This window comes from Mustela nigripes, chromosome 16, assembly GCF_022355385.1.
Source record: "Mustela nigripes isolate SB6536 chromosome 16, MUSNIG.SB6536, whole genome shotgun sequence".
In the NCBI taxonomy this organism is placed as follows: Eukaryota; Metazoa; Chordata; class Mammalia; order Carnivora; family Mustelidae; genus Mustela; species Mustela nigripes.
In genome coordinates, this window is record NC_081572.1 from 31,690,509 (window position 1) to 31,711,780 (window position 21,272).

Consider the following 21,272-nt stretch of genomic DNA (forward strand, 5'->3'; position numbering starts at 1 on the left):
ATGCACGCACATGCGAGCCCGCGCGCCCAGCCGGGTGGGGGAGGGGCGGTGCTGACAGAGGCTCCTTGTCCTCCTGCCCCTGCACAGGCTTGTTTTCTTCCCAAGCTATTAATGTCGCTGCAGCTTCAAAAGCCGGGTGACCTTTAAATGCCGAGCCTCCTGCTCCTGCCCAAGGCGCGGTAAAGGCTTAATGGAAAACTCAACCGGCCACAGCTGCTGGGGTGACGGCGACAAAGCCAGTCTCATTCTGAGGGGACCAGGCCATGGGGCAGCCACACCTGTGCCCACCTCTGGGGGCACGATGAGCACAGTGCGTGGGGAAAGGAGGCCTGGTTAGACCTGAGAGGAGCAAGAGAAAGAGGAGTAGCAACAGACTCAGCAATACCTCGCCCTGCTTTGTGACCTTCGGTTGCCCACTTAACTTATCTGGGCCATGCCCTATCATTTAGTCCAACCTAAGCCTGGGGCAGAACAAAAGGTCCCCTTCCCAGAAAAAAATCTTTTAAAAATCTATAGAAGATAAAAAGAAGGAAAAGAAACACAGTTGCTTTCCTAATTTTTCTCTCTCTTGTCTCAATTTCCATGGCCAGGTGTGTAGGCAAGGGGAGCGAAGGTAAGGCCTAGGGCAAGAGGTTTCAAAGGAAATTAATAAGGTCCCTCCCCTAGGGAAGGACTGGTCCTGAAGCCTCAATCCCAAGGATACCTTCGTCCCTCCCTGGGGCTCCTGAGGCCCCAGTACAGGGCTGGGCTGCCATAAAAGGCACCATCAAGAAGCCCCTTCTGCATTCCAGCTGAAAAGTCCAAGAGGAAGCTCCTCAGGCATGAGTAACGTGGTGTTTGTTTGACTCACCTTGGTCGGATAATGGTCATAGTAGGAATGACACCCTTACACTATTGCTGGCTTCCTTCCAAGCCAAGCCTATTCCAGGTGTCTTCTGCATGTTCACTCTTACCATCCTTGTTCTGCAGCTCTGCAAGGTGCATACTGTCCCTGTGATTTCTACTTTATGGACAGAAAAATGAAGCACAGAAAGGTACAGGGACTTGTTTAGGTCACACAGCTAAGTGGCCAAGACGACATTTGAGCCTGGGAGGTCTGACTTCTGAATCACACTGTAAATCCATCCACCACCCCTGCCCCCCCCCCCTCCCGTATTCCTAGAGTTGAGCACAGAGCCAGGCATGTGGCAAGAACTCAAGTAAACCGGAATTGAGTCCTCAACGGGGCAGCAAAGCTGCCCTGGGGGACGCTGGGGGTGCCTAGGGCCCGTGTTGGGGGAGCAAGGGAAGAGAAAGGAGAAGTTTGCAGTTTGCAGGCAAAGCCTTATCCTGAAGGAAGGACCATTTCCTTACAAAAACCTTTTCGCACTCCACCAAGGTTGTTTAGTTGCCGAGAAGACCAACTGTTTTCCACTTCGACCTGAGCTTCTTAAAAACTATTTCCACAACAATCCCTCTCTCCATCAACAAATTCTATCAGCTTAGCCAAGACACTCAAGCCAGGAGCCTACAAGGAGATCAAACATCTGTGGACAGAAGGGGTGCTGCTCCCCACTGCCCTATTCAGGGGCCGCACCCCGGAGGAACCCCTCTGGGTTGACAGGAACATCTGTGTACCTGGGACCAGGTCAGTAGCCCAGACTCAGAGAAGGGAGCCACTGGCAGCTCAGGTGCAGGCCAGTGAAGCTGGGCTAGTTCCAGGCATGAGCTCATGCTGGCCCAGGTCCATCTTCTTGGGAAAGAGGGTCCAGTGGCCCCTCCCTGGGCCTCTCCTTCAGGCAGTTGGGCTGCAGGTCCCTCCAGAAGCAGGACCTGCATCGTCTGTGGCTGAGCTCTCAAGTCTGGACAGTCCCAGATGTCTCTGACCCCCTGGGACAGGTGGTCAGGCAAGGATGCCACACAACTGAGTATCTGAGAGTCCCCAGGGAATCCAGGTCAGGGAACCAAGATCAGGGAGGGGTGCTCAGGGTGAGCAGGGGAGTGTCCTGGGAACAGAAGTCTGACTCCTGCCTCCTTGCCCCCACACTAATACACACTGTGCACTCACCCACTGATCCATGAATCCCACTTCTATGGAATTCATTTACTATGTATCATGGAAGGATACATTTTTTGTTTACAACAGTGAACAAAGAATGAGGCATTTCTATAGGTGTCCCTGCCCAAGACCCATGGCTAAGGGGAACAAGGCAAGGCAGTACTGGACTACAGTATGTTATGGTATATGTATGTATGGAGAGGACATTCACAAGAAACTGATCCTATAGGTTTCTGTTGGGAGGAATTAGGTCATAAGGGACAGATCGGGGAAACTTTTCTCTGTAAATCTTTGTATCTCTTTTACATTTTGATTCATGTTCATTCATTGATTTAAAAGTAAAATAAGCAGATCACCTGTAAAAAATAGCAAAAGGACAGCAATGCCAGTGATTTTTTCATCTTTTTGCCTATGTATATTATCTACAACAGACATGACTCAGTTTTTAAAAATCATTATAGCAAATGTCTATGAGTGCTAACCATGTGCCATATACTTTCTAAGCCTCCAAGTAAAGGAATTATAAGACCCACTTTACAGATAAGGAAACTAAGGCCCAGAGAGTTGATATAACTTACGTGGCATCACACAGTCAGTGACGGAGCCAGAATTTGAATCCAAACGGCATAGCCCCAGAGTCCATGCTCTTCTTAACCTCCTCCTTACACTGTCTCTCTAATTAAAACAAAACAAAACAAAAACTGAATGATGACAAGAAAAAAAAAATGTTAAGAAAAAGCACACCACAAAGCCTGTAGGACTTTAGAACTTCTGTAATCCTTTAAGTCCCAACACCATCCTTCCTGCCTCCACTTGCCCAGCAGGCCTTCGCCAGTTCTGCCTCAGTGGAAGCTGGGCACTACTTCTCCCCCCAGGGCTCCCTCCTGCTCAGGGGCCCGTCCACCTCCTGGTGGCCTTGCAGGGGAGAATGAAGGGCGGTGGGTAAGGCGGTGGCTGATGCCGCCGCTGTTCCAGAGGTGAGACCACAGTGTGAGGGTGTCCTCCAGGGCAGGGCAGGGCCAGGTCTGGCCAGGCAGCTCCTTACAGAGGGGAAGCCGCATGTTGGTTGTGAACATTGCGGAGTCTGGGGTAAGAGGCTGCAGAGCATGGCGTCACGGAGGCGCTTTAGCTCTGGGCCAACCTCAGCTTTCATTCTGATCACCACTGCTTGGGTGAGTGGAGCTTCTCTGACTGAGTTTCCTCACCTGTAGAATGGGACACCTGTTCCTCTGAGGATGGGTTCCCCTCCAGGGGGATTCTTGCGATGGGCACACACAGGCTCCACACAGATGCTCTCAGCCTGGAGAAGCTGTTAGTAAGGCCCCAAGGCTACACACTTCTCTGGGACTGAGTCTAGAGCCTGATGCAGGAGTTAGGCCTGGCTGTGGTACGAAGGGGGGACAGTATGCAGCACAAAGGTCTCCCAGCAGGGGCCTCCAGGACCTCAACTTGGGGGGCTCTGGGGCCCTGAGTGGAGCACGGAGCTGGCCAACAGCCCCATTCCTGCCCATACTCTGCTATGCATCCTAGGGGAGAAGGGACTGGAATATACTGGGGCCTGGGTGGCCCAGACCTCCCAGTCTTCCTGGGGGCCTGCCCTCTAGGGGAGGGGCTCCCGGCCATCCCCAGGGGTGAAGGAACGAAGGCACACAAGCTGACTGGCCTTCTCAGAAGAGCCTCTGGCAGTTGAGGAATGCAGGCCCAGGGCTGGGGAGCAGAGCCTTGGGGAGGAGGTGGTTGGCCCTGAGCTTCAAAGGAACAGGCAGCAGCTGTGGCTGGGAGGGCCTGGGCCCTCCCCCTCTGGCAGCCAAGACACCATCAGAAATTCCACCCCAGCAAGAAGGGCCGGCCCAGACAGCAGATGGGATTGCTTAGAGCCACTTACCAGGCCAGCTACTTTCCCCGACCACAGGCTACTCCCCCCTCCTCCCCGCAGCTCCTTCTCAGCCTGCACAGCAGCTAAGCTCCCCTCCCAAGGCCTGCGGCGCCCAGCGCCGGGCATCTACTCTAGACCTGAGGCCCTCCCTTGTCCACACCGCCTCACCTCCACACAGCCACGGGCCCACCTGTGCCCTCCAGAGAGGCCTGGAGAGGACAGCGGGAAGAAATAGCATGTTCTCACTTCCAGATGGCGCCTATTGCCAAAGGTACCAGAGCTCCTGGGCCTGCGATTTGATCCCAGCTGGGATTTGAACCCAGACTTCCGGGAGAGTGCTCCCTGTCCATGTGGTGCATGCACTAGTGATGCCAAAGTAGCTCGCATGCAACATGCACCAGCTCCCTCAGACCCGTTCGCTCATGAGGCCACGGGATAGCGACAACGTTCATTAGGGTTTTCCTGAACACTCCCCTCTGCCCCCAGGTGCTCAGTCATTCCTCTCTTCACCCAACTCCGAATTAAAATTATAGTCACACTCTCCTCCAAAACCCTAAGGGCCGCCTGTGCGAGCCACTCCCTTCACTAGGCTGATGGCAGGGCGGCGGGAGGCGCCCACCTGTGCCCAGAGTGGCTTTTACAGTGTCTGGGGCAGCAAAGGTGAGTTCAGGTTGACCTGACCCACCCAGCGCGGGCCAGAACTAGAGGCACCGCCTTCCCAGTTGCTGGCAGGATCAGCACCTGGAATGTAGCACAGGGAAGGGCATTGGGCCAGTGGGGCTTGCCAGCCCTGGCCCTCAAATCTGACAGTCAGAGGAAGGGGGCGGGAACTCTTGGGGGTCCCATAACCAGCTCTCTTTGCCTCCAGGGGTCTCAGTCTCCACCTCTAGAAAACAGGAAGAGCCCCTAATGAGTCTCACCTCTCCCACCACTGAAACCTCCCGGGGATGCAAGGACATGGTGGGGTTGGTGGTGGATTGGGTCTGAGAAAGGTAGCACTGTACTAGGTACAAACCACGAGGTCTGCAGAAGGAAGTGGCTGTATTCCAGTCACCCAGGGCTGGAAGACTTGTGCCCTTTCTTAGCTATAGAACCAGAACCAGAACCACCCCTTTCCTCACATGAGACCCTGAGCAGAAGTCTGTTCTATAAGGACACTAAGTCTCTCAGCCCCTCCCCTCCCCAGAAGTTACACATCATCAGAGACCCTGTCATTTACAGAGTGCGGGTTAATCGTCCACGAGCATCTAGCACTGTCTATCACGGCCTTCTACCAGTGTCAGAGCCATTTTACCGAGTTATGTGTGACCCAGAGGTTGTCCAGGGCTGAGCCACATCCAGCCCACGTGGCCTTACATGGCAGAGCGAGCATGCCTGTCAAATCTTCCGACATACTGGTTCCTCTCAAGGGTTTTAAAGCCCGGGTTCAGCCCCCGCGCTCTTGTCTCCTGAGCTGTTTGCAGCTCTGCCTGTTTCCCCTCCTGCTTCCAGCCTGCTCTTGGGAAATGTTAATGTGCTTTTCTATCAGTCTCAGAAGCAAACACTCTTTGCATTAAAGCCGTGTATCTCAGAGGGGGGTGAGACTTCATCAGACTCCCCTGAGGTGTTTGCTAAAAACACATATTCTCCACCCCACTATTAAATCGGAATCTCGGGGGAGGGGGTGCTGGGAATCTGCTTTTTAACAAGCTCTTCGGATCATTCTGATGCCCAGTAAAGTGTGAGGACCCCCAGCTCACAGGGTGACGCAATATAAAGCTCTGGATTCTAGTTTTAGCGCCATGACAAACCAGCCGGCTGACCTTGGGCAGGTCATTTTACCTCCGGGGCCTCCAGCTTCCCATCTGAAAAATGGGCAAGGAGGACTGAGATGATCTCCAGGCCCTTCTCCCCACTGACTGCCTCTGTGTGTGCCCTAAGTCCCCAGATGGTTCCCAGGTGTCCGGACTGAATTTCATGGCCCGTATACTATAGGCACGCATTAAAGAGAGTTCCAGTCAGACTGATTTAGGGAGATCTGCAAAAATACCTTGTCTCTGGCTCCAGGCCCTAAACAAATGACTTTTGGATTATCCATGATACCTCCCCCTCTCCCAAGCACCTACTTGCTTCATTCCAGCCGGAGACAACCAGGATTCTATAAACACTGGGTCTGCACACCTGGGCTTAGTCAACAGTCAGCAAACAAAGGCTCTATCAAATCACCCCACAAGCCCAGACTTGCACCCGCTTTGTCTCTCAAGGGGAAAAACCCGGCCTGGGATGTGCGGACCCTGCATGCTCTTCCTCCCGTCACAGAGTGGGCATGAGGGGCTGGCTCGGACAAAAGGCGTGGCCAGAACAGCCCCAGCCTATGGTGGGTTGCAAGGTTTATCCAGACCTAAGGGCTGTGAGGCAACAGCCTGGGAAGCAGCCAGCAATCGCTGGGACGATGGAAAAGCAGCTAGCTGGCTGTTCCTTAGTCCCTGGGTTCCTTGTTGGTTCCTTGTTCACAATGTATCTAGCAAGTGCTCAAGCATTGCTTGCTGGCAGTAAACACAGGCTTGATTTCATCCTTCAAGGGCTATGTATACATAACAGTGGAGCTGTGGGGATTATCAGGCCCACAGACACAGGGTGAATTCAGTTTCCTGCCACCTTTGCAGATGGTGAAGCTATGTGTGCTCCCACCAAATTAACCAAGGGGGAAGGAGGAGCAGGCAAGGAGAGAATGGAAGCCCAGCTTCTACAGTGGGACACAGCCGGGAGTTCCAGCTATGGTTTGCTAACCCTCCTCATTTAAGGATACTGAAATAGATTATTTTCTCACTCTGAGAAAACACGCCAGCTGACCCAAATGGTGGTGCTTTAAGTGTGCACCGTACTTCACAGTTTACAGCACAGTTACAGTACAGTACAGTTTACAGTACAGTACAGTACAGGGGGGCGGGGGGTGAGGGGGCGAGCTGCAGGGAGGAGGGGTCCACCAGCCCTTTCCATTCTGCCAGGCTCCAGGCTGGGCACGTCCCATGTGGCAGGGACCCACTCTGGCCCTGTGTGAGGCACTTCACCTACACGGGATTCTCGGAACAACCCCGCAGGGTAGGAAGCAGATTATCTGGTAGATGAAGAGACTGAGACAGACACAGAGGAATTAACTCGCCTGCGGTCTCACAGCCAGGAAGTGGCGAGTCAGGATTCTTCCCCAAAGCCCACACTCCCAACCACTTACCGCACTTAACTTACTGACACTGAACTTACACTGGTGGGCCTCTGATCTCTGCGTCGGCAAGGGGAGAAACAGGCTCCAATGGTCCCCCCCCCCCCCCCCCGCCCCCGGGTATCCTGGAGCAAGAGCAGAAACACTGTGTGGAGGTGGCCCCGGAGCAGGGAAGCAGAGTGGAGGTGGGAAGACGGAGTCGTCCTGCCACAGGCCTCCTCTGCCACAGCCGCCCCAGGCCCAGAGGGACCAACACCAGGCTCCCTCTCCCACCCCCAGCAGGACCTTCCTGTCCGGGGCCTGGTCTGTCCTCAACACTCAGCTGTAGGCCCCACAGGAGGAAGTGGCCACACTTGAAAATCATTGCCATGTGGGGCTGAACTTGGGGCTTTTGTTCTTGAGCAAGGGCAGTCACATTTCACTTTCAGGAAGGAGCCGGGAGGGTGGGGCAGCTCGGCATTGCACAACCAAGACAGGCTCAGACACACACGGGTCCGCTGTGGAAGTCTGCTTAGACAAGTGGGAAAGTACTAGCAGACCCACGGCCTCCCCGCATGGCAGGTCTGCACAGAGACCGGACACAGCCCAAGCCATCTTCCTGCTTTTTATTTATTTTTTAAATATCTGTAAAAAGATTTTATTTATTTATTTATTTATTTATTTGACAGAGAGATAGTGAGAGAGGGAACACAAGCAGGGGGAGTGGGAGAGGAAGAAGCAGGCTTCCCGTTGAACAGGGAGCCTAATGTGGGGTTTGCTCCCAGGACTCCAGGGTCATTACCTGAGCTGAAGACAGATGCTTAAGGACCGAGCCACCCAAGCACCCCTGTCCCCCTGCTTTTTGAATCAAGGCCTTGTGGTCAGTCATCTCAGCAAGCCAAGTAAAAGAAGGAAGAGCAAGGTAGCAGAGGCAGGATGAGAACTGAGGCCTCCAACCACCCTAGGCAGAGGGTGTGCGAGATGGGGAGCCCTGGGTCTGAGAGAGGGACCACTTGGCCACATCTGTCTGGGAGGGGCAGCCCCAGCACTGGGAAAACCGCCTACCTATGCCTCCTGCCCTTTCGAGAGCACAGCATCCCCCCCAACCACACAGGTGCCACACAGGTGCCTCATGGCCCCGGCCCTCCCCTAGACGCAAGGGAAGGACAGCAAACAGCCCTCAGAGGCACCCTGGCAGTGTCTAGAGCAACTCTGTCTGGGGGCAGCTCTTCCCTCAAAGAGTCACCTCTTGCTCCCTCCTCCCGGAGGCGGTGGTGGGAGAGATGGGAGAAAAGTCAGTCAAAGGAAAAACTTTTTAAAAAGTAATACAAGAATAAACCAGGTTTTGAGCAAGTCCCATAGCCCTTGGAAGCAGGGCTGTCCTGAGATCCCCGGGAATGGTCCCCTGCTCCCCTCCCCACCTTGCACAGTTCAGAGGCGAAGGTTTTCACCTTCTCCCCTCCTGCGCCTCCTCACAGCTTCACCTCCAGGCCCTCAAGGAAACTGGTAGAAATGGGATCCTTGTCCTTCGTCAGCTGCAAAGTAAACAGCTCTCTGGGGGTTTACTCTCCTTGGCCAGGAGGGGTCCTCTCCCACTCTCGGGCGATCGGGGGCTCCCACCCTCCCGGAGCTCTGCTGGGGCAGCAGCAAGGAGTTCAGGAGAATGCGTGGGTTCAGGGCCCGCTGGCAGGAGCAGGCCACCCACCAGGTCCAGCTCACCCCCCTCAAAGCCTCTCTGTTTGTAAAGGGCTTTCGGGGACAGGAAGCAATAAACAGAGTCAAGCGGCCAAGATGCAGGGGCTGATTATGCAGTTTATGGATTTTCCAGGCCGCTTTGTACTCTCCCACCAGCTGCCTGGGGCTCTGCAGAAAAAGGTGCTGGCAAAAGACGGCGGTCCTTGGCTTGAAAGGTGGACTTCTGCCAGGCCTAAACTGGGTCTTCCCTAATGGGAGGGGGGGCACTGGATGTCTTGCCCGTCCCCACAAGCACCTTCTCAGTGCCGTACACCACCAGAGCCCAGACTCTCTCTCTCTCTCTCTCTCTCTCACCAGCCCACTGCTCACCTCTCCACCCAGCTCTAAGTTACTTGACTCCCCGGAATTCCCAGAGGAGAGGGCATGCCTGGCCAAGGCGGCCCCTTCCAGAAGGTGGGTGGCCCTCCCTCCCAAAGCCGCTCACAGCTCAGCTCAGCTTAGCTTAGCGTGGCTGCCCCGGGAGTGGAGAGTGAGTTGGGAATACCTGAGCCCGGTGGGGAAGGGGGTTCTGGGCAGCAGGGCCTCCCCAGTACCAAGCTCAGCTCTCATTTTCCCCCAAACAGGCTGCGATCCCGTGAGACGGTGGCCCATGTGGGCAAGCTGGGCAAGGCAGTAGGCGCAGAGCAGTTGGCAAGAGCGACAAGGGGACAAGGGGGAGCACCCCCACTCATCTCTCAGGACCCACGAACCAATAAATAACACGAGAGACATGCCCAAAATGGAAGAGCATGCAGCTAAGACCTTCAGCGGCCAACACGGAATGACATGAAAAAGCCAAATGAGTGGGCCTTGTGCCCACCACGCTGGTTTTGCGGAGGCGTCTGGTGTGTATTCGCTTCTCGGGACAGGTGTGCACAGCAGACCCTAAGTAGCGGTTATCTTAGAGGTGGGGCTGCGGGAGGGGTTCACTTCTGTGTACGTCATGTAGCTCTGCGTCCTTTGAAGTTTTTCCACAAACAGGCATTATCTCTGTAGTTTGAAATTAAGAATTAAAAAAAATAATAAGGTGCACTGCCGGAGGGATGGGCACGCATGGGGGAAAACAGTTTGGTAGCTCCTTACAAAGGTGAACACAAAATTACCCTATGAGCTAGCGATTCCACTCCTAAGGCGTACACCCAGAAGACCTGGAAGCAGCAGTCAAACGGATACATGTAGACACACTCATGTTCAGAAGAACATTATTCACACTGTCCCAAAGGCAGAAACCACCCAGTGTCCATCCACAGGTGAACGGATAAGCAAAATGCAGTGTACACATAAGGGAAGAGGGGAGTATTCCTCAGCCATAAAAGGGAATGAAGTTCTGACAGATGCTCGAAAACACGCTAAAAGCCAGACACAAGAGGACAAAAGCTGTATGATTCCACTTCGATGCGTTACCTAGAACTGACAGATTCCTAGAGACAGAAACTAGAATAGAGGCTACCAGAGGCTGAGGGAATGGGGGAAGAAGTCTGTGTTTGATGAACAGTTTCTGTTGGGGATGACGAACAAGTTCTGGAAATGGATGATGGTGATGGACGACTATACAGTGAACAGACTTAATGCCACTGAATCGCCCCCTAAAAATGGTTAAAATGGTAAATTTCATGATATATATGTGTGTGTGTGTGTGTGTGTGTGTGTATTTTTTATTTATTTGTCAGAGAGAGAGCACAAGCAGGGGGAGTAGCAGGCAGAGGCAGAAGCACAAGAAAAAGAACTAAAGGGGCTCCTGGGTGGCTCAGTCAGTTAAGCATCAGACATGATTTTGGCTCAGGTCGTGATCTCAGGTTGGGAAATAGAGCCCTGCAGGCTGTGTCCGGCTCTGAGCTGGGCGTGGAGCCTGCAAGGGACTCTCTCTCTCTTTCTCTATGAAGGAAGGAAGGAAGGAAAAAAGGAAAGAGAGACACAGAGAGAGAAAGAAAAAGAACTGAAGACTTAAAAAAGTCAGGCAGGAGGCGCTGAGGGGTAGAATCGCCAGAGTCACCAGACAGAAGGGGGCGCTCCTCGGGCTCGCCAGACGGAGGGCAACCAGCACACAGGAAATCCTGCGGGCACAGAGGGCCTCTGTCCAGATCCGCATGGAGCAGGCCAGGAGACAATGACTCCCCTGTTGATGAGGACTGTTCATGTGACCTGCAGAGAGTCCCAAAAGCCATGGGGCCGCAGGGAGACAGCAGTGCAGGGGTACTTTCTGGAATGTTTGGAAGTGGTGGGTCATGACACACTAGGGGACGGTTAGTGCGCTGGAAAATGAAGCAGGCCTCTGAGAGCTTGGGCTAGAAAGAGAGCAGAGAGGAGAAAGGGCTTGCAGGGACTGCAGGGAGAGAGGAGGAGTGAACAGAAGGAGACTAGAGACAGAGTAGAAGAAGAGGGTGCTCTGCCGGCAGAAGTGACTCCTTCATTCATCCAGCAAACATCACAGGGTGTTTCCAGGCCCTGGATGCTGGGGAAACGGAGGCCAGGGCAAGGGGGTAAGGGAACCATCTCGTCTGATGAATACCTAGTGCCCCTTCAGCACCACCGCCCACCTTGCTCAAAAATACATACCTATATACAGCCAAGAAACCCAAAACTGCCCCCAGCCCTCCACCTTTTTCTGGAAAGTAAAAGCGTTTCTTACTTGAGGCCAAGCTGTTCAACTAGGAAGTAAGATCAAAACCGCCCCTGTGGGCTGGTTAGCCCCGTAACTGCACCGCAGTCACGGCCAGTGCGCCCACTGGTCAGCTACCAGGCATCCACAGGGACCAGATTCTTTCCTGCTGGAGGGGAGAAGCAGGGAGCCGCACAGGCATGCCAGGGTGGGACCCCAGGGCTTTGAGGCCTGTGACTGCTGGACTCGGACTGCCCAGGTACAATGCTTCCGGAGGTCCTACCCCGCTCAGCTCCGATGGCACAAGGACAAAGAGAGGCCATACGTGGGGGTGCATTTGAGGTCAACAGCAGCTCTGCCTCGCTCAAGATAAGAACATTTAAACAGTGGACTTTGTTAGAAAAGGACATTGTATCCAGGGCCTTCCTGAAATGTGTAATGTGTGTATGTGGGCGCGGAGGAAAGAGGGTGGCAGGCAGTTCTGAAACATCTCGACTTAGCCATTGTGTCTTTCTCAGAGACCCACTCCTTCTAGAACTGTGCTGTCCAATAAGGAGCCACTCATCACCTGGGCCAATCTAAGCTTCAATTGTAATTGATTGAAATGGAATTTAACATTCAGTTCCTCTGTCATTACTACCACATTTCATTTGTTCACTGGCCATCCAGGCTAATGGTCATCACGTTGAACAGGATATTTTGGAACATTACCAACACTGCTGGAAGTACTATCAGACAGTGCTATTCTGGAACCTAAAGGGGAGCCCCTCCTCCTTGGCAGTATGAAGCCCTGGAGCCCTTTGTGACAACTCTCTGGGGGAGACCAAGGACTGCAGGCCACTGATCCCCAAAAGACGAGTCCCTCCACATCCTTCTGGGAAGGGTGGGTAAGGGCAAAGACCCCTTTCTCCTGAGCAGGGGTGAGCACTAGCCTCTCCTCACTGATGTCCTCAGCCTCTGCCAAGCTCAGAGCCTTGGCCTCGTTCTAAGAAACCTGCCAGTCCAGGCAGAGAGAGGCAGAGTCCAGCTAGAAACCCAAGTCCCAGTTCTAAACCACACTTCTGGGCCTCGGAAGTCCAGGGTCAGAAAAAGCCCTCTAGTACGTCTGCCTGGAGAAAGGGTGCGCTTAGGTCACAGGGCTCCTCCACTGTCCCCTTTCCTAGGTACGTCCCATGATGGCCCTGTCACCGCCTCCCTGGGCTTGTCCAGAGCAATGGGAAGGAGTCAGAGGAAAGAGGGGCCATGTGTGGGAGTGGGTGGGGAGGCTAAGGGCTTAGAAAGAAAAGAACCAGTACTTTACAGAAACAGATGGACCAGGCTAAGGAAGGGGATTCTCTTTTTTTTTTTTTATTTATCTGACAGAGATCACAAGTAGGCAGAGGCAGGCAGAGAGAGAGGAAGGGAAACAGGCTCCCCGCAGAGCAGAGAGCCCGATGCAGGGCTCGATCCCAGGACCCTGGGATCATGACCTGAGCCGAAGGCAGAGGCTTTAACCCCCTGAGCCACCCAGGCGCCACTGGGTCTGTGTCTTTGAACCAACCAGAAAGAGCAAGACTGGTCAGGGCACGCCGCAGCTCTGCACACACCACACATATTTCATGGCTGACACACGTGCACTCCTGACCTGATCAATCTCCTTCAGAACTTCCCCATTTCAGGCAAGGGCCATCCATCGCCGTTGTCCCCACAGCACATCTCAGCCGGCCCTCAAAGTCAACCAAAACGGAACCCATAAATCTGCAGTTATTGGGATGGCTCAGTTGGTTGGGCATCCGCCTTCAGCTCAGATCATGAATCCAGGGTCCTGGGATCAAGCCTCACATCAGACTCCCTGTTCAAGCAGGGAGCCTGCTTTTCCATCTCCCTCCACCCCTCCCCTGACTGGTGCTCTCTCTTTCTCAAATACATAAATCCTAAAAATAATAATAATAATAATAATAATAAAAAGAACAAAGAAAACTGCCCGTTAGGCTTAATGAATTATCGTAAGACAACACCTTGTAAATATCCCTGTCAAGAAAGGAGACGTTGCCAGACACTACCTGACCCCTCCCCATGTCACACACTGACTTCTGTAGTCATCACTTCCTTGCATTCCTTTACTCTCCAAATGTACATCCCTGGACACTGCAATCTGATTAGTCATGAATGTCATTTGTCCTTTAAGTCTATCTTAATCTATGGCTCGCCCCATCATCTCCTTTTTTGCCTTGTAATTTGTGACACACAAATTTTCTTTGTAATTTGTGACACACCCAGACCGTGTGACTATTGCCTTCTCTACTGTCTGAAGGTCATGGACCAAGTCCTTTTCTCTCAGGGCCTCGCTTACTCCTTCCTTACCAGCACCACCCTGGCCAACTTACGGGAGCTCCTGTGACCATAAGAAGAGATAGCCTGAAAGCACATCAGGAAATGCTTATGCTATTTTGTCAAGCAAAGAATGCAGGATGCAAATGAATACAGAATGCTATGCTTTCAGATCTCCCAAGGAAACATGCATGGGAAAAAGGGCCAGCAGGAAACATGCCTTCTATCAATGCTTGTCTTGGACGGTAGATTTCTGTTTCTCTTCCTTTGCTTCTTTCTTACCTTTTTCCATGACCAGCCTACAGCAATACGACAGGACACACGTCATTTTAAACATTTTAAAGAAAAGGGTGCACGAGACTAAATGTGTCACCAGGCCTGTTCACTATCCCGTCACAGGGCCATTTGGCTTTGCTGTCTGTCCCCAAAGCCACCAACAGTGCGGCTGAGATCTGCAAACCTCAAGCTCACGCCACATCTGCTTCTCTGATGCCTCCCAGCTGCCCTTCCTGTCCCCGTCCTGTCTTCTGTCTGTGTCACCAACAGAACAACGCATCTAGAACAATAGAGGTTGGCTTCCCGGCTCCCCTGTCACTCGTAGGAGGCTCAGACCCCTTCTCTGTGTGCATTAGCGCTCCCCACATTCACTCCCAGTGTGGGCTGAACACGTGCTGCTGGGTCCCAGCCCCAGAGCTCCTGCTCCCTAGGTCCCTCAAGGCCAAGAAGGTGTGTGTCTAACAAGCCCTCGGGCAATGGTGATGCCACTGATTCCGAGACCGCACTCTAGAATCCTCACCTCTGTCCTCCTAAGCAAGCCCTGTCCAGCCATCAAGAGTTAGTTCGAGTTCCCCTGTCCATGCGGCGGGCTCCTCCAACAGCCAGGACTGGTCTCCCTCTGTTCTTCCAGGCCACCCCCAGCACTGAAGGTGTTCTGCTGGTCTGGGAAAGGGGAGAGAGCGCTGAGGGGCTGTGAGGGTGGGCAATGGGATGAGGTACCCCTCCCTCCCCTCGTAGCGGCTCTTCTGGGCAGAGCCTGGGAGGAGCACTCCTTCGGTGGCCCCACGTTATCCGGGAGGTCTTCTAAACGTCCCAGGGAAACAGAGTCTTTTCCTTCCCACACAAACTTCTAATTATTCCATGTGCATTCACTGCCACTCAAAAAAATACTCAGTGAGCACCTACTGTACGTCTGGACGCACAAAACGAAAATTTCTTTTCTTCACAGAAACCAAGAATTACAATAGCATTAAGCTACCACAGAAGCCTGCAGAAGGGGCTCCTTCCAAAGGCAGCCCAACAGCCCAACCCTGCAGCCCCGGGGACCACTACACACACGCAGCCTTGGCCTGAGAGTCAGGTGCTGGTGCCCGCCAGCGAGCACGCGCAGCAGTGGTCACTCCCACGTATAGCCACAGTGAAGGTCTGGTCGTGGATTGCAGGTTTCGTTTGTCCTCAGCTAAGCCACCCAGGGCTCCGAAGCAAGATTTATGGACAGATAATGTTAGGAGAACAGATGTCCAAGTAAGCGGGTCAAGCGAATGCAGACAATGATAGTGTGACAGGGAAGCTGAAGGGGACTCCATTTTCAGAAAGGCCCCATTTACTCACGCTCTGTATTTTTCTTTCTTTTTTTTTTTTTTTTAAGATTTTAATTATTTATTGGAAAGAGAGCACAAGCTGGGGGAGGGGCAGAGAGAGAGAGAGAGAGAAGCAGACACCCACTGAGCTCGGAGCCAGCATGGGGCTCGATCCCAGGACCCTGAGATCATGACCTGAGCTGAAATCAAGAGTCCGACGCTTAGCTGAATGAGCTATCCGGTGCCCCTCACGCTCTATAGTTCACCTTCCATATGGGTAAACCGAAGAAGCTACTTTCCCATGCCCAGGGGGAAGCAAGGAACTGAAAAGTTCTGAGTTCCTTCCTTCCATTTTTCCTTCCTTCCTCCCTTCCTTCCTTTCAAGATTTTATTTACTTATTTGACAGTGAGAGAGACAGAGAGAGAGGGAACACAAATGGGGAGTGGGAGAGGGAGAAGCAGGCTTCCCGCCCAGCAGGGACCATGACCATAGTCAGCTAAAGGCAGTTGCTTAACTCCTGAGCTACCCAGGCACCCCAGTGTTCTCTGATTCATCCTCATCCCAAAACACCTGATAACATCTAAGAAGAACCGGGTCCCAAATGTGTTCCAGGACATTAACTTTGAACAAACCTCAGCCCACACTGGCATCAATACCCCCGCCTTCGGTGACTTATGGGAGAACATCTGTTGTTCACCTGATACTCCCTTTGATTGATCCCTCCCTGGATTCCTGGGGGGGCACCTTGGACCCTTTTCCTGTGTGAACCCCTAACTCCAGTGACAATGAGACAAAGTCTCCTTTCCTTTCTGAGTCTTTTAGATACTTTGTCTGCTGTACTCTATCACTTATGCTATTCAGTAAACTCTGCTTTCATTTCCTCCTGGCTTGCATTTGCTTTTTATCCTGCACAAAGCCAAGGACCCTCTTGGCTAGTCCTGTGGGGCCCCCTCTGGGTCCTTAGACCTGCCTGACTATGCCAGCTGTCATGGTGCAGGCCTGGAACCCACTGGAGGGAGGCAAAAAGACACCACCTCCTAATAAAAAGGCAGCAGATGTCTAAAGAGCTGACCCTTGCCCCATTTCTGCAAACATCTGGGGCTCTGGACACTTGGGCCTTCTGCCCCAGCAAGATATTCTGAGCAGGCTGAAGACACCGCAGATTCTCCACAGGGGTGTTGGCTTCTCTGTGACCTTGAGCAACTTTTACCTCTTCATGCCCCCATTGCACTATCTAACTATCTTTTTATAAGGTAGAAAAGCCCAAAACAAGATGATAGAGGTTCCCATTGGAGGAATAAAGGGAGAGATTTAAAAATAAGCAGCAGGGGTTCTGGGTGGCTCAGTCTGTTAAGTGTCTGACCTTTTTTTAAAAAAAGATTTTATTTATTTATTTGATGGAGGAGGGGGAGAGAGAGCAAAAGCAGAGGGAGCAGAAGAGGGAGAGGGAGAAGCAGACTTCCCACTGAGCAGGGAGCCCTATGATCCCAGAACCCCAGGATCATGACCTGAGCCCAAGGCTGACCCTTAACCGACTGAGCCACCCAGGCGCCTCAAGTGTCCCACTCTTGACCAAGACTCAGGTCTTGTGATGCCTGGGCGACTCAGTCTGTTAAGCACCTGCCTTCGGCTCAGGTCATGATGGTCCTGGGATGAAGTCCTGCATCGGTCTCCTTGCTCAGCAAGGAGCCTGCTTCTGCCTCTGCCTGCTGCTCTCTCTGCTCGTGCTCTTGCTTGCTCTCTCTCTCAAATAAATAAAAAGATTTTATTTATTTATTTGGCAGACAGAGATCACAAGTAGGCAGAGAGGCAGGCAGAGAGAGAGAGGAGGAAGCAGGCTCCCTGCTAAGCAGAGAGCCTGATGCGGGGCTTGATCCTAGGACCCTGGGATCATGACCTGAGCTGAAGGCAGAGGCTATAACCCACTGAGCCACCCAGGCGCCCCTAAAAAGTTTTTTAAAAAAAGAAAAAAGGACTCAGGTCTTGATCTCAGGGTCATGAGTTCAGACCGTGGGCTCTGTGCTCAGGGTGGAACCTACTTAAAAACAAAACAAAGCAAACAAACAGACAAGCAACAATAACACCGTCTGTCAAAGTAAAAGAAAGAAACTGCAAGGAGAGCCAGCAGGGAAAATCCTTTAGTGCCTCAGTGGGGAAACACTGCGTTCATTCAGGCTCCTGGAGCAGGGTGGAGGGGCGCAGCAGGGTGGAGGGGCGCAGCAGGAGCTCTGGAGAGCTTCTGAAAGACAAAGGTCCAGGGTCCCCTACTGAATCAGAGTCCCTTGAGGTACAAGGAACATGCAATTCCCATTCTCCATCCCCAACAGCAAGTCAAAGAGCCTCAGGTATTCCGGGGGCTTCTAGGCCTGAGACACCACCCCAGAGGTGAGAAGCAAATTATTATCTAAGAGAGGAGGAGGGAGGGACAGTGGCCGCAGGGAAAATATCAAGGGACCTAGAGACCGGCTGGAGAGGAGAAGGAATGTCAACACTGAGGTGCCCTTTGTTTCTGGCCCCCCCACAGAGATCTGATTCTAGAGAAGGGATACCTCCCTCCCAGTTTAGGCCCGCCAGTCCTCTAGGGACCTGCTGCTTTAGCCAAACGCACATCTGAGTCCTGGGCCGCTCCTTCCTCTGACCACCACTGATCCTGGCATATTTCCTGAAGCTCTCCATGCCTTGGCCCCAGCAGCTTCACACTGATCAGCTGTGACTCTTTAGTTCAGGATTCAGATCACAGTCGTCCTCCTCCAAGAAGCCTTCCCAGAGGCATTCTAAGACGCACCCCCACACAGCCTTGGCTGGTTAGATTCTTGCTGCACCATCAAGGTGGCAGCACTAGTCACCTATCACAATGGTGACTATCACTAGTCACCTATCACGTGTGCAGTTGGTGGCCCCTATGGGCAGTGGATTGTTTTGGTCTGATTCAGTTTCCGACCCCAGCACCCAGGTCAGTGCCCAGCATAAAGCAAGGAAGCAATATATATAATATATGCCAACCAGGAGAAAGGGAGGAAAATAAATTTTACATCAGATGGCTCCACTAGGCAAGTTTTGTCAAAACTCTAGCGACATTAGAGCAATTATTTTTTGTGGCACTTCCTGTGTGCCACGGAGAAGCCCAAGACCAACGGAGGCAGAGATAGACAGGTACCCAGGCAGTGGGTGCCAGTCCTTGTTCTCCACCAGTTGGCTACAGGTAAGGTAGTCCATGCAAAGGGAGAAAGATAAACAGCTAGCCCCCTCAAGAGCCCTCCCTCCCTGTGGTTTAGGGGTCCCCACGGCTCCAAGCGTCACACTTCAGACAAAGCCCAGGTCCAGGTTGCTGTCCACAGAGCAGCAGCCATTTGTCCCTGCTGAAGGCCCCTCGCCGTCAGGTATGGGGAACACTGCTGCAGCCATCTGGGGGAGCCCAGGAGTCAGAGGTCCCCACTGCGGGGCGGAGGGTCGTTGAGAAACAGTGACAGCGTTGGTGCCATCCAGGGCCTTCTCCCCCACGCCCCTGTCTCCTGGCCTACTGGCCAGGAGCAGCGGTGGGGGGGGGGGCGGTGAGGGGCGGCACCCACCCCACCTGGCCTGTCTGGGCCCAGGGACAATGAGGAGGATGGTCCACAGGCTCCGGGGCTTTCCTGGAGAGACGCTGTGAAGAAAGCAGGAACTCTGAGTGGCAGCACGGAACGCAGGGAATAAAGTGTATTCAGGGTCAACCGGGGTGACTGAAAGGGAGCCACATGACAGGCACGTGGTGTGGTGTGTCCGCAGAGCCTTCATCTGATTTTTACACTAAGCCAGGGAGACGGCCCCCTTTCCCCTTGTCTTACCAACAGAAAACTCGGGCAGTGTTCTGCTGAAGGAGAGTTAGAAGACAACCCTCAAAAATGGGATGTCTCTGGCCAAGGCCAAGCAGAGACTGAAGAGTCTTTGAGCAATCATTAAGGATACTCGCTCTCTGTTCTCGATCTTTCTTAAGGTCAGGACAAAATGAGATGGGATTTCAGTTAGATTCCAGAAGGAACTCGTGGACTATAAAGAAGCGTGGGAGAGTTCATTTCCCAGGCTAGAGCCCCAAAAGCTGCAGCCTTGTCAGGTACCCATTCTGCAGGCAGAAGACTGGACAACTTGACCTTTGCCCTCTTTGCCACCGCAAGTGTATCACCTGACCCACTGGACGCCCTGGGTCCTATCCCGAGGGAGGCTCTCAGATAATGCAAATCTGAGGTTAAAGATATCTTTGGCTGCATTTAACAGGCAGATGGGGAGAGAGTTCAGATATTAAAATGATGTTTAGAGTTTGCTGATTTAATCAACAAAGCTAAAGTGACTGCATTAAAGTTAGCCCGAGTGCAGTATTGCTAGAAACCTACTGGGTCGCCACTCGGATAATGGAGATGGTCAAAGCTGCAGTAACAGTGACTGAGGTGACTGTATTTTTCAAACACTGCTGCTTCGCCCCCAGAAGCCCCGTCCCTGGGGGCGCCCTCGCCAATCACTAGTGAACTAGTCTCTGGCAGTGCTGCAGGCCACCAAGCACATCTGCTATTGCCCCAGGCTGCTCAGACCAACACTTGTGCTTTGGCCTGGAACAGAAGGATCCCCTAGACCAGAGGAGGGGGCGCCTGGGGGCGGGGGGGGGGGGCACCTGGAACAGGAGTAAGATGCTTAGTCTAAAGAGAGGATCCTCAATCTGAGGATTTATCTCAAACCAGGTAACCCACCGGTTGGGATCAAATGCAGGGTGTACAAGCTTGTGACAATAACTTAGCCGAGTTTACCCAAATGTGGGGTTTCCTGAAGGTCAAAGGCATCACATCACCAAAGAGGTTTAAAATATCCCATGCTCTCAGGAGAAACCAGGGCCCAGAAAGGTCAGAATCCTCTCCCTCAAGGTCCTGCCAAAGGATCAGCACAGACGCCTGCTCACCCATCCGGCCCACTGGCCCCAGCGGCCAGCAACTGACTCTGGGAACACAGAGGGCCCCGGAGGGCTGAGTGTCTACAGACCACTGTGCGCTCCCCTCCATCTGACTGCCTCACAGTGCACCTGTCGCAACCCTGAAGGGGAGGCCATGCCAGGCCCCACGCCTGGGAGTCCCAGGCCAGAGGACTCACAGTTGACTCCCCTACCCCGGGTGCTCCTGGCCCCCAGAGGGCTCCTGTCAATCCCTGCGCTGCTACTGCAGCCCCTTCTCCCTTTGATGCCAAACTGGGGAGGGGGGTTGGGTAGACAGCAAAGAAAAATCCCCAGTAGACATCGATTTGCCCAAAGCAAAGGCAACACAAAGGCTGCACCTGTTTCCATGGAGACACGACTGGCGAAGCAAAGGAACAAAACAGAGCGAGAAACACAAACCCGTCACCACCTTCCGGGCCGGAGTGATGGATGTTGGCGGGCCAGCGCCCTGACAGGAAGACGGCGGAAGGATTAAAGGTAATCAGAAGATCTAGAAGCCATAGCCCGAGCCCTTTCAGTTGGTAGAGTGGGAGGCCAGGAGCCTCCCCATCCCCCAGGCTTACAAACCAGCCTGGGCCCACTCCTGAGAAAACTCCTGAACGAAAAATCCTGGACAGAAATCCAAAGTGAGCAATTATTCACTTTACAAAAGGATTCTCTGCTTGACAAAGGGATTCCTTGAAACAGCAAATCCCATAGTGGATTGGAGTGTCTGTTTTCTTTCATTATTTACGTTTCTGAGACTGAGGACCAGGACAAGGGAGTAGTTTCCAGGTGAAAGTTTGCAAGAAAAGATGACAAAATTCCCAAGTGGAAGGGATGGAGGGGTGGCGACAAGACTCTTCATAAAAATATCTGCTGGAGGAGGGGCACCTGGGTGGCTCAGTGGGTTAAAGCCTCTGCCTTCGGCTCAGGTCATGATCCCAGGGTCCTGGAATCAAGCCCCGCATCAGGCTCTCTGCTCAGCAGGGAGCCTGCTTCCTCCCCTCTCTCTGCCTGCTTCTC

General features: G+C 53.1%; 1 protein-coding gene across 4 annotated transcripts in view; it reads right to left on the reverse strand.

Moving 5' to 3' along the window:
* Positions 1-21,272, reverse strand: part of CUEDC1 (CUE domain containing 1) — an 81,860-nt gene that overhangs the window by 27,288 nt on the left and 33,300 nt on the right. For 2 of the 4 annotated variants that reach the window (XM_059378655.1, XM_059378654.1), the window contains one exon: positions 2,617-2,713. The exons of 1 other annotated variant lie outside the window; for it this stretch is intronic. The gene's annotated coding sequence lies outside the window, so the exon portion shown is untranslated. Of the gene's footprint in view, positions 1-2,616; positions 2,714-14,531; positions 14,553-21,272 lie in introns of those variants that run through there. One more of the 4 variants, XM_059378656.1, reaches the window with a different exon arrangement.